Raw genomic sequence first — 14,503 nt, 5'->3', positions numbered from 1 at the left:
CATTTGACATATTTCTCCACAATAGCATATAAACTATTATTCACCTTTTTTAAAATACATCCTATTATATTACCTATAATATTTATCCAACCTGTCCATATATATTTTTTCTGGCTTTATGCAACACAGATTATTATTTTGATTAAGAAACCCCTCTTCAGTTAAATTGCAAACAATTTCTATTTATATATGTGTGTGTGATTTATATAATATGATAAACTAATATAATTATGGCATAATTATAAATAATTAGAGATTTCTACTAGTAATCAATACGTATCCATCTATCTTCTATGTCTATAATCAATACAACAATAATATTAGTTAATTAAAGAATTCCTCCAATAAATATCAATCAACAATTTTGTAAATTACACATCCAATCTTACTTCTCCAATTTCCACTCAGCTAATCTTCATCTCCTATCCAGCTCAGGAGTCACTTATTTTCCTCTATTCTCTTATTAAGGTTTTTCAAAGTCTTTTTATTTTATTTTTGGGGTCTCAGTATCTTATTTTCAGGTTTCCAGATGATAAATCCACTGCCGTTATTCCATTTCTTGATTTCTTAAAAGTTTCTTGCTACCTACTGAATTTCAAACTGTCTCATATTTTACTGTCACATCAATTTCTGATTGTTCCTAGTGTCCTTGCCCATGAAAAGAAAACGAGAAAAGAAAGACAAGTATTTTTGATCCTTTAAATCCTTTAGATTTTCATCGTTTATTTCTACATCTCGTTCCTGAAGCTTTTAATCCTTCCATCAATCTTTTTTTTTTAAATAGTCACTGTCACTGTGACTTCCCAATAGTGGCTTTTCATTTTTTCTCTTTCCCGACCACCACTTTTAGGTTTTTCAGCTTTAATCCTGTTGCTCCTTCAAACCGATTTTCAATTTCACCTATTTTTCAGGTAACTTTTTCTTTCACTGGTTAGGCTTACCTCATGTTCTTCTTCCTTCCATATGGTTGTCACTGCTAAGGCCAGCAGAATTTCTGGTTTTTCCTCGTTCCCTTTTGAGGTAATTGCAAGTTGCCATAAGGTCTCCAGATCTTTCCCTCTCCTCCGGTCAGTCCCTTCAAGTCTGAATGTGCCATATCAGCCCTCCCCCCATGAGGAAATACAGTGGTACCTCTACCTAAGAACGCCTCTACTTACAAACTTTTCTAGATAAGAACTGGGTGTTCAAGATTTTTTTGCCTCTTCTCAAGAACCATTTTCCACTTACAAACCCGAGCCTTTGAAACCGTAACCGGAAAAGGCAAGGAGAAGCCTCCATGCGGCCTCTCTAGGAATCTCCTGGGAGGAAACAGGGCCTCCACCCTCCCTGTGGTTTCCCCAATTGCACACATTACATTGAGTCCTATGGGGAAAATTGCTTCTTACAAATCTTTCTACTTAAGAACCTGGTCACGGTTCTTAAGTAGTGTCACGCTGGATATTGCCAGCCACAGAGACATTCAGTAATTAAAGAGTTAACGTGTGCCTTATTATTAATCACTCCCATATTACACGTCATATCCCACATATCACTTCCGCCCTCGTGAACTTGTAGTTCTGCTTTTGTTCCGTTCCTCTCCAGACGCCATTATGTAAGCTGCTTATATTCTTTTGTCTCTCAAGACATTGTTTGTTTTCTGTTTTATAAAATAAAGAAATGCTTGTTTTCATTACCACTGATTGGATCTCTTAAATCCATCGACCTCCGCGGCTAATCAAAGGTTCAAGCGGGCTTTTGTTATCCGTGACAATAAGTTCATAAGTAGAGGTACCACTGTACAAGCTTCGTGAATAGAGTCCTGTTCCCTAACTTCTTACACAATGACGTCACCACAGGAATTTTTATTTTATTATTTTTATTTCAAGTAATCTTGATAAATCCAGGGAAAATTTATCTTGCTTCCAATATAAAAATGTGTTTTCTATATGTAAGTCCAGACCCTGCTAAGTAAGAATACGTTTCTGACACCCATGGAGAACAGTAATCTGCATTAGAAGCATTCTGTATTCAAATAACTATGGCAAAACTAGAGTCAAAATCTTACTGCAATGTGAAATGAAGAGGTTTGCATATGCTTATCTTTTTTTTGTTAAGGACTGCTTTTCCAAGATCCATGTTCAAATAAAGCTAGAAGGTTAGTTTTCCTAGATTTGTATGGATTTTTGGATATAGAATGGGAAAACATATGCCCTAAACTGAAAAATAAAAAGATTAATAACAGTCAATTTACAGTATTTCCCCAAAGGTGTGAGTTTAAGATCAGGAAACTAAGGTTCAATTCCAGAGTTGAGGGTGAAAGCATATGGTCTTAACTTAAAACTTATCAAATATGTCTCAATTTAACTTACTTTATAGGGTTGCTGGGGATAATACAATTAGAAAAGGCAAAACTATATGTGCAATCTCAGTGGATACCTACAAGGTTGGATGTAATTCTAATATATAACGATGGGGAATTATTTATTCATTCATTTACTATAGCTGCCCATCTCAGTCAATGACTGGGAGGCTTACAATTCAGAAAATATACTACAATCAAATTACTAAAAGCATGTTAAAACAATACAAATAATAGCAACTTCCAAAATTAATATATATAGCAGCCAAGAATGTATAAAGAAATTTGTCTTTGGTAAATATGCTCTCAGTATACATAAGAGAAAAGATACATTTGTCAAGAATCAGGAGGTAAAACACTTAACGTCATAGGGCAATGGTGGCAAACCTTTTTTCCCTCAGGTGCTGAAAGAGCGTGCACATGTGCTATCATGCATGCGCGAGTGTCCAGACCCATAATTCAATGCCTGGAGAGGGTGAAAACAGCTTCCCCCGCCCTCTGGAGGCCCTCTGAAGGTCAGAAACGGCCTGTTTCCCAACTTCTGGTGGGCCCAGTAGACTTGTGTTTCGCCCTCCCAAGGCTCCAAAGGCTTCCCTGGAGCCAGGCAGGATAAAAACGTCCTCCCCATCCCGCTGGAGGCTCTCTGGAAGCCAAAAATGCCCTCCCAGGGCCCCTATACAAGCCAACACTGGCACACACATGCAAATTGGAGCTGAGCTAGGGCAACGGCTCACATGCCAGCAGATATGGCTCTGTGTGCCACCTGTGCCACCCATGCCATAGGTTCGCCATCACTGTCATAGGGTATAAATAAGCTATTTGTTTAGCAGCGTGATGGCATTCTGACAAAAACTGTTCTTGTGTCTAGTTGCTTTGGCATGTATAGTATAGTATTGTTTTGAGAGTAGGAGTTGATGTGATTTATATCCAGAATGTGAGGGGTCAGTAAATATTTTTCACAGCCCTCTTTTTCACTTCTGCAGTACAGTGGTACCTCGACATACGAGTTTAATTCGTTCCAGACCCAAGCTCGTAAGTCGATCAACTCGCATCTCAAACGAATGCCTTTAGACTTTGTTTTTCATGCCGAGATAACCGGAAGCAAGGAGATTCTTGCGCCACCAAAGAGATTCTTGAGAATTTGAGCTCGGGTGTCGAACAGAAATTTCGCTCGCGTCGCTGCTCGTAACTTGGAATACTCGCATATGGAGCAGCTCGCATCTAGAGGTAATACTGTATACAGATCCTCAATGGAAGGCAGGTTGGCAGTAATTGTTTTTTTCTGCAGTAAGCAGCCTGGGTTCAAATCCCAGAAGGGTATGGCCAATTGATGAGAGTTAAACAGCTTGAAGTAGTTATGCTAGTCTCTCTCTATTTCTTAGTTGGTAAATTTAAATTTAATACAAAATAGTTTGTTGCAGAAGAGAATGCCGATGCAGTATGCTCCAACCCATAATTGGGTAGACCATGCCTCAGCAGAAAAAACACTTCATTGTCTGATGCAATAATGATGGACCAAGCTAGGGAGACCCAGCTTCATAGTCATTCTTAGTCACAGAAATTCATTGAGTCACTTATCCTGTGTTGCTGTAAAATGAATCATTTCTATGCTTGAGTTCTTAGAGGAAAAACAAGTAAATAATTCTAGCAAATAATTGTATGCAATAGATATTAATACAGTCATCGGCTGGATTGCCAGAGGGCTCTTATATATGTGTTAATACATACTATCACCTGTAACACTCTTCATAACACTTTCTGTTAAATTTAGAATCAAGTCTGCACCGTCCCCCTTTCTATATAAATTCAGCTACAGAATAAATCACGGTACATAGCGGCAAAATAATTCGTGTATCAAGTGAAGTGATGGCATTTCTTTCATTTTTTGCAGCTTTTTGGCATCCACACTTAGGGATAAATGTTTGCAGATGTCAGAATATTGATTGCAGAAAATCTTGAAACCCACAAATCCCTGGGGCCTAGGTCTTAGTAATTTTTGCTGTTTATGTAATTTCAGCACAGCACGTCACCGAAAAGTTATTTATCTAAAAGAACTGTGGCCAAATTTGGCAGGCAAAGCTGCTGCAATGCTTATGAAGGTACTGCTTCCTTCGTTCTTTTGTGCTATTGTAATAATAAAATCTCAGCTAATACCATTTTTTCTATCAAATTTAAGGCCTAGTGCAGGTGAGTGGAATGACCTTCCAATTCAGTTGGTCAAACATTTAGCAACACCCTCTTTAATTTAGTTTTAGCTGGAAGAGAGTATTTGTATCTTAGGGTTGAACTGTGGGGCCCCTGGGGCTCTCCTAGTTTGGTGGTTTTCTCGCAGATGTTTTGTTACCAAACTACATAACAACATCAGTGCTAGAAGGGAATTAAGTTTGCTGTCTTTATATGCAAGTGGTTTGCCCTGTAAGTGTTGGTGGGACACTGGGAGTTTTTCATGGTGATTCCATGAATAGGTTGTTGGTTACTGTTGGTTACTCTGCCATCAGGCATGGGGGAATTGAGACCCTCTTTCCCCCTAGGCCTTTACAATTCTATGCATGGTATGTATGTATGTATGTATGTCTGGTTTTTATATTAATGGGTTTTTAATCGTTTTTAGTATTAGATTACTATTGTACACTGTTTTATTATTGCTGTTAGCCGCTCTGAGTCTCCGGAGAGGGGCGGCATACAAATCAAATCAAATCAAATCAAATCAATCAAATAAATAAATAAATAAATAAAGTTTGCCTGAGTTAGTAGTTCCTTGATTGAGCAGGATTAACACCAAGATTAATATTAGATCGACAATCAAGAAGTAAACAATACTGCAATCCAGAAACTATCAGCTCAGACAAACAAACTTTCAGTGAACAAATGCCTAATCATAAGAACATCCCCATCCATGCTGATAGGGAAAATCCTAACATGTACTAGTATTACTAGCATGTAAAAAGAGAAAACTATGCTCCTTTCTAGTATTGATGTTACCTTGTTGGATAGTGAAATATCTGCAAGAAAACAACCAAGCTCAGACAACCAAGTTCAGGGAGCCCCAAGGACTCCATAGTTTTAATTATTTCAAACATCAGGATTTTAATTAAAAAAATAAGTCCTTCTTAATGTGTTCTAAACAAAACGTATAATTCTTTATATAAAGAGTAAACTTTTAAAAACTGGTTTAACTTTTTCTTGCTCTTCCTAGAGCACCAGCCAAATCTAGTACCCTTCATGTCTATTTATGCCTTCTGAACATATCATATATTCATATCGCATGCCCTATTTCTGATAGAGATGCAATTTATTTTCACCACTTCATACTGTTTTGGTTTGCAGCCAGATATTAAAGTCCTTAGTTTGGGATGCAAATAAAATTTATAGCTATCCTTGTGTCAAGGAACATAAACACAGTAGAATAGAATAGGATAGGATAGAATTTATTTATTTGTTTGTCTGTCCGTCCGTCCATCCATCCATCCATCCATCCATCCATCCATCCATCCATCCATCCATCCATCCATCCATCCATCCATCCATCCATCTATCTATCTATCTATCTATCTATCTATCTATCTATCTATTGGTCAAGTGTGATTGGATATACAAGGAATTTGTCTTGGTGCATATGCTCTTAGTGTACATAAAAGAAAAGATATTTTCATCAAGAATCATACAGTACAACACTTAATGATAGTCTGGGTACAAATAAGTAATCAAATGATATTTTAGGAACCAGCTAATATAAATCATTGTTTTGAGGGTAGGAGTTGAAACAGTTTATGTCCAGGATGTGAGGTGTCTGTAAATATTTTCACAGCCCCTTTTTGATTTGTGCAGTATACAAGTCCTCAATGGAAGGCAGATAGGCCACAATTGTTTTTTCTGCAGTTCTAATTATCTTCTGAAGTCTGTGTCTGTCTTGCTGGATTGCAAAACTAAACTAGACAGTTATAGAGATGCAGATGACTCAATAATTTCTCTATAGAACTGTATCAGCAGCTCCTTGGACAGTTTGAGTTTCCTGAGATGGCGCAGAAAGAACATTTTGTACATTGATGGACATATGTTTGTCACATGGGACCCTACAGTCTATGTCTCTATAGGTTGCCTGGGTCATCACATTTTTAACTCAGAGGAGCTGCATAAGAATTCTATGGAGCAGTTAGCGAAGAAAATCTAGAACTAAAAAGTGACAGGGGAGTGAATAAAAAAGCAACAGCCACAGAACAACATAAAAAAAGAGAATTACATTCAAACATCTTCTCACAGTGCTCCTCCTGCAACAAGTTTGAGACCAGGATGTGCTTGAACAAATAGCTTCCTTCCCAACGGAGGTACATAAGAACAGAGATGAAATAGTCAGTGGTGACTACCTGTTTCAGTGGCTTCAATCATTTAGGTATTTATATTGTCTTTCAAATTATTATAAAGCATGTATTATCTGAATTGTTCATATAAAACATTTCCTTCTTTCCCACTTTTTATTAAATACATTTTGGCTGCAAATATTTTGTTTATCAATGTTGTTTTATTTCATTGTCTACATTATATTGGTTTTGCTGTCTGAGATTCTGGACTAATTCGATTTTCAAAGAGCTTCAGGGTTGCTCTGACTCTCCCAAATGACATTTATTTAACAAAGGGGGAAGGCATTGTATTTGACCTCAGACCACCTCACCTCTCTGTTCAATGTTGGATTTCGCAGTCCCTCCAAAACCCAATTTGGACTTGAAGCAGTGCACGCTGACCAGATCCTGCCATTTACTTAGATGTACTTTCACTTCAGCAACTTACCTAATTAGTGTTTGCAGTATGTTAAGCTGTAGAGCTTTATAGTTTCTGTTTTGCTGGAAAGCAAATTAATCCAGGGATATAAATTTAATAAATAAATAAGCCCAGTAAAAGAGACAGGCTGTGATGGAAGTATTGTAAGACACAAGTGTCTGAAACCACTTAAAGGTTTTAGGTTTCAAATGTGGAAGTTGCTCCAGAGCATAATGTAACTCAGACTTCCATCTGGAGACTGGGGGATTGATAATCGGAGATGGAGCATTTCCTTTCCTTTTGTTCCTTATTAATCTAGAATCCTGAATTAACCCATTTGTTCTGTCGGGCTCTCTGGTAGAATCCTCCCAAAAATTCACAGGTACAAATTTCAGACACACAGACGTTTGAAAATTCAAAACAATGTTCTTTATAATGAAAATTCACTTAACCTAAGCCCTCTTTTGGTATAGCAAAGAGCACTCATCTCCAAACAAACTGGTAATTTGTACAAGTCCCTTATCAGTTCTGTGATACTTAGCTTGCAGCTGTGAGGCAATTCACAGTCCTTCTTCTTTCACAAAGTGAAACACACTTTGCTCTGGTTTAGTTTCAAAGCGGGGAAAAATCAGCACACACAAAAAGTCAAAGTCAGTAAAGCAGTCACGAAACATAATGATCAGATAATCCTCCACAATGGCCAAACCCACAGGCTGCTATTTATAGCAGCCTCACTAATTACCACAGCCCCACCCAACCACAGGTGGCCTCATTTTCTTTGATAATAATCTCTCAGTTGTTGCTGCCTATGCATCGCTCTCCGCATGCGTGGCTGTATCATTAACTCTTGTTCTGAATCCAAGGAGGAGCTAGATAATTGATCTCCTTCTGAGCTGTCTGCCCCACTCTCCTCCTCCCTGTCACTCATGTCTTCTCGGTCAGAGGAGCCTTCATCATCAGATTCCACCGGGGGCAAAACAGGCCTGCAGCATGTGGATGTCTCCCCCACATCCACAGTCCTTGGGGCAGGCGCTGGGGCAGAGCTAACCACAACACCATTCAGCTGGTTTGGACCAGTTCTGGGAAACTGGTAGCGCCAACTGCAGCTGGGCCCATTGACCCACCTGGACATAATGCAGCCCTATTTAGACTCTATTTTGAGGCTAGGCACATGCATGGAAGGCACACACTTGAGTAAAACACATGCGCAGGAGTCTGTGCACATATGTGTAGGTGGCACATGCCAGCAAAGTGAGCATGCATGTGTGTGTGCATACACACACCTATTTGCAAACCGAAAGAGAAGGTAAATGAACACCATCCTTGCCACTGTCTGTTTCAAAAGTGAATCAGCAGAAAAATGGCACTTTTGGGGTGTATCTGAGAAATTCAATCTTCTACTTTCAATGCCTTGCAATCCTCTGCTACAGCTCCAGAACTAGGTGGATCTGTGCCAGCCCTGGATCTGAGGCAGTTTGGCGGTTCTTCCCCCTCTATTCTTCCCCCTCTATACTTCCCCCTCAGCCTTTTTTTTTAATTGCACTTCCTAGTTTGGAAAAATCTTCCAGTGATTGTTTTTTTCAAAATGTTAATTTTCTCTCCAAACACCTGCAAACTATGGGGAACCTTGCATTTTTCTTTGAAACATTTTTTTTTATGACTATCACTTGTTGAGATTTTGTAATTCTGTCTTCTCTGGGGTATTTTGTTTGTAAAACCGCTTTGGGATCACATCTTGGAATGGTTTCAAACCACAGGCCTTAAGAATATCCCTGTCTGTTCTAACTCTTGGAAAGTTTGAAATGGCAAGTGTAGTCCTGTGTAATTTGGGGAAGAAACATATCAATTTTTTTGTACCATAAGAACTCCAAAATTCCCTAATATATGGGAACAAAGCTTGGCACCTTTGGATTTTTAAAGTCTTTGCCCAATTCTCATTGTAGTTCAATTTGTTTCTTAGTAAAATGCAGGAATTTAGAGAACTACCCAAAGAGGTACAGTAGTCCCTCACCTATTGCTGGTGTTACGTTCCAGACCTGGCCGCGATAGGTGAAATCCGCAATGGGGAATTTATCGACTGATAGTACTTATTTAAGTATTTATATGGTAATTGTTTGGTAAGTTTTCATTGTTTTAAGTGTTTATAAACCCTTCCCACACAGTATTTATTTTAGATACAGTATTTAAATACAGTATTTACAATTTTAGATATTTTTTTTTTTTTTGAAAAACCTGCCGATCGAGTTCGGCGGGCTGTTTAAATCTGCCGATCGCCTTCCTCAGAAACCCGCGATGAAGTGAAGCCGCAGTAGGTGAAGCGCGGTATAGCGAGGGACTACTGTACTTTTTTTTCTTACATGTATATTCTTTTCTTGGAATCTGGCTCATAATTATAATTTTTATGTTGAAGTGGAATGAGGAGCAGTGAATGAGAAGAAAATGATTTCCTCGAGTAAAAGACTAATACTAATTTGTTTATGTTTGTTTTATTATATGCTATTACAGTATATCCCTGTTCTATTTTATCCAGCTTCTGCAAAGGATTAGGCTGAAAGTGAATAACATTCAAAGACCACCCAGTAGATTTCACGGCTTAATGAAGGCAGAAGAGCAACATAAACAATTAAGGGCTGTTTTACAATATGACAATACAATATATCATTTTATCTATTTTTCTTGGTAGGAAAATTAAGGTATGGAAAAATGGAAACACTCAATAGATCCTCTGCTGGCAATTATTATTCCTTTTAAACAATGGCCTGGGTCTTTTATTGTATCCATTTCTTATTTTCCCACTTTCTTTGGCCCTTGCTTCATTCTTTGCATCATAAGTTTCCAATCTCTTTAGCTGCCCCCCTCATATGAAACTTCCTCACTGCTTTTTGTCTGTCTTTTCCAGGCTGGTCTCATTGACTCAGGCTTACGTTCTGAATTCTTAAGTCAGAATTATCAGAAGAATGAATAAAGAAAGGAACAGAATGGATTTAGGATCTTTTTCCAGGAACAAAAGGGAAGCATATGAGAAATATAGAGAGAAGGGAAGGGAATTGGTTAAGGGCCTACGGAATAAATCTCTTTATTCTGAAGTAAGCTCCAGTGAGTTTACTGGGTTTATTTCCTCATAAATTTGCATCAAATTGTAGCCTCAAAATACACATTTCTTCCTTATTTCTTCCAACAACCTGCCTGGCTTTAAAGAAGTAATTGTATACTGGCGGGGATACATTTTTTTAAAAAAAAAAATCCCTTTTGGCCTACATCATAAAAACAGTTAAGAAATCTAGGGTTTTGATGATGATGATAATAATAACAACAACAACAACAACAACAACATATTAGATTTGTATGCCGCTCTTCTCTGAGGACTTGGAGTGACTCACAACAAATAATACATGAGATACAGATCCAATATTAAAAACAATTTAAAAACCCTTATAAAAAGCAATCATACAGTTCAGACAAATCATACATGAAATGGAACAGGTAGGGGTATGTCAGTTTCCCCAAGCCTGGCGACAACAGTGGGTTTTAAGGAGCTTACGAAAGGCAAGGAGGGTGGGGGCAATTCTGATCTCTGGGGGAAGCTGGTTCCAGAGGGTTGGGGCCACCACAGAGAAGGCTCTTCTCCTGGATCCCGCCAGACGACATTGTTTAGTCGACAGGACCCGGAGAAGGCCAACTCTGTGGGACCTAATTGGTCGCTGGGATTGGATTAGATGCTTCTAAAATCCCAGATTCTCAGCTTTCATTAAAGGAAATGACAATGTCAAAACAAGTCCTGTCATGATTCCTGTCATTTCTCTCAGGTTTTGAAAGAGGAGAGTTTTCATTTAACCCACGTTGAACGAGAATAAAAATTGACAAACTGAACTGAAGCTCTACCGCAAGCCTGAGAGACAACACCGTATTCTTTCCTCAGTTACAATTTGCATTTCCAGAAGAACCAGAGCTGCAGGGAATTATTTTATTATTAGAAGCAAAGGGTGATCCGCATAAAGGCCTTTTAAGCAACCATCTATTTCTTTTTTCGTTCCTTTCCCGTATTAGATTTACATGATGAAAACAACCACTCCTTGTCACTTGGTTTTTACAGCTAGCCAAATCAAGAGCTACTTTCAGATTTTGGTATTTCTTTTGCAAACTATCCAGTAGTTGGGAGGGTGTGTCCTGTAATTTGGGAAGGCAAAACTTTGTTTCTCCAACATTTTGTTCATTAATTCTGGCCAAGGAATCAGCAAGGATTTTTTTTCAGGGTAAAACAGAAGCCAAGGAGCCAGGACATCTATTTGTATTGGTGAGGATGTTAAGTCTTTTATCTCAAACACAGTACTTTCCAAAATCTATGAGCTTAGAATAGAAGCTAATATACAAGGCTACTCCGCTCTCCCTCCAACTGTCCATTCATCCATGTAGTTTTAAGTGGTATTTTAACCTTAGATATGAATTCTGAAAAGGCATCCTAATGAAAACTACAAAGAAAGCAAAAGCAAAGTATTTTTTTTTACTACAAGAGGGTTTGTAGTATTAAGGAAGAAGGAGGATTATAGAGTTAGAGTTTACAAAATGATAGTGGGGAAAGAAGCAGTAAAAACTTCCTCCTCCTCCTCCTCTTTTAGTTACTGAAACTGCTAATTTAGCCTTACAATTGGTATTTTGGAAAGTATTCCAGTGGAGTTCAGTGGAATTTATTCCTCTGTAGATATGAAGCAATAAGATACTAAACTTAGAATTTAGTTCTAGGAGCTTCTTCTGAGTAAGGGTGGAGAGGGGCGGCATACAAATCTAATAAATGAATGAATGAATGAATGAATGAATGAATCAATCAATCAATCAAATCTGTTTGTCGAATAATTCGATGAAGGTCTACTTAGTTTTAATGGGTTTCCTAAAAATAGGAGAGCCAATTGTAGTCCAGCGATGTTTGGCTGGTGTAGATAAGAAAATGTTTGTACTAAGATAGGTAAATAAAACAAAACAAAATAACCTCAGATTTACAGTTGTCATTGAAACAAACAAACAAACAAATAGATTAATAGGATGTGAAAGAAGCATTTTATTTGGAATATCACTTCTGAAAAATTAGTGTATTGAGTGAGTCTGTACGACTACGCAGGTGGGAGTGAACAGTGAATAAAAATAAACATACCACACTTTACAACGGAGTAGGGAAGAAAAAAAGATAATCAGTTGCATATATTTCTTTTGAAGCATTTGCCCTTTGCCCAAGTCATTTGAAATGTTTGACAATCCTGTTGAAGAGAGAGCTTTGAGTTAGTCTCTGACACTGCACTGACGCTAGGTTGAAAGTTCACTCAATTTAGCCCTGGGTGTCAAACAAGTAGAGAAGTGCTACAGGGAAACCTAGAACAGGCAGAAATTTATCTGCCACTGTGCAGGAAGTCTTCCAACTGAATGCTTGCCCAACTCAACCGAAATTGTAATACTGGGATGGGTCTTATGAACCTGTATAATATGGATTGAGAGATCAGCGATATGAAGAGGACACAAGGGATAAGATATAGAATAGGGAACAAGTCACAGGGTTTTAACTCACACTGATACAATGAGGTTACTATACATTCCTTATTTCACACACACACACAAATTGGATCTTCTGTTTTCAGAAGAACCTGATGGCTCCCCCCCCCTTCAGATTTAAGCACATTCTACTAAACAGCAGGTCCTGATTAAATTTATTCAACTGCATATAGAATAGAATAGAATTTTTATTGGCCAAGTGTGATTGGACACACAAGGAATTTGTCTTGGTGCATATGCTCTCAGCGTACATAAAATAAAATATACATTTGTCAAGAATCATGTGGTACAACACTTAATGATTGTCATAGGGGTCAAATAAGCAATGAAGAAGCAATATTAATAAAAATCGTAGGATATAAGCAACAAGTTATAGTCAGACAGTCAATATGAGAGGGAATGGGTGATAGGAATGATGAGAAAAACTAGTAGAATAGAAGTGCAGATTTAGTAGAAAGTCTGACAGTGTTGAGGGAATTATTTGTTTAGTAGAGTGATGGCGTTCGGAAAAAAACTGTTCTTGTGTCTAGTTGTCTTGGTGTGCAGTGCTCTGTAGCGACGTTTTGAGGGTAGGAGTTGAAACAATTTGTATCCAGGATGTGAGGGGTCACTAAATATTTTCCCCGTCCTCTTTTTGACTTGTGCAGTATACAGGTCCTCAATGGAAGGCAGGTTGGCAGCAATTGTACTATATATATACTGTACTACAATGGTTTTCAAGTCAAAACCCATGAATTTACATGTGGAGGAATGTGTTCAGATTTCCAATTGGCGTTGTTCCAGTTATGTAGTAGTGGTGGGCCTGATGAATTTATCCTTGTATGCAGATGTCATAGTAGTCCCTCACCATGACATGCCACATATGATAATAACTGTGGAGGAGAAATACCAACAGAACCCATCTGCCATTAGTTTCTACAGTTATGTAGTCCCATTAGTTTCTACAAATACATTTCTCTGATTGTGAAGGGAGAGACATTTAGAGAGGACTTGGACCAAAGGCTAGTGCAAGGAAAAATACAGATGCTAGAAGAAGCCAGGGATGAATTTTATTACATAAATCTGATCGTTTTGCTTTCATTGGCCAAAGGCCATAATAGTAGCTTAAAGAAAAGAAGACGAAAGAGTAAATGGAAATGACTTTTCCAAGTTAAGTAGTGACTGGTCACTGTGCCAGAAAGTGCTGCCCTTATTTAAGTGAATAATTTTACCTTGGATGCAGGAGATTACATATCAGGCCAACATAATTGTTCCCTGCATCATCTCTGCAATGCATTGACACCAATTCAAAATGTGAGGAAACAAAACAAAATAAGAAATGAAATAAAACAAAATGAATACTGCTCTTGCTAAATATTAAAATATAGATGTTGCATAATTCTGCCTACTACTTATTATGTTGGTAAACCAAAACTTATTTCTATGGGTGCGGCTTTATGTCCTTGAAGTTAATAATTGATAATTCCTGTCCAGGAGAATTTGCAATTGCTTCGCAATACCATCTAGTTAATTTTATTACTGACTGAGGTTGAACAGTAGAAATTAACTTGTCAGACAGATCAAAGTCATATGTACAGGGTTATTTCTACAGAGTTTCTGCTTTTCTCTAAAACTATAAATAGTATAGTTTGATTATCATAAAATTTAAAATTCAGAAATATATATGCATTTGTAAAGAATTTCCTTTGAAAGTCAATAACGTAATGTTATTTTTGTGGACTCTACAGCAGGGGTCTCCAAATTTGCCAACTGACAAAGTTGGCTGAGGAACTCTGGGAGTTGAAGTTCAAAAGTCTTAAAGTTGCCAAGGTTGGAGACCCCTACTCTACAGTTCAGTCCAGAGCAACATGCATTACCTTCTATGAGAACTGT

The sequence above is a fragment of the Erythrolamprus reginae genome, chromosome 3 (genome assembly GCF_031021105.1).
Source record: "Erythrolamprus reginae isolate rEryReg1 chromosome 3, rEryReg1.hap1, whole genome shotgun sequence".
Lineage (NCBI taxonomy): Eukaryota > Metazoa > Chordata > Lepidosauria > Squamata > Dipsadidae > Erythrolamprus > Erythrolamprus reginae.
The sequence above is the reverse complement of the archived record's forward strand: the minus strand, read 5'-3'. Positions refer to the sequence as shown.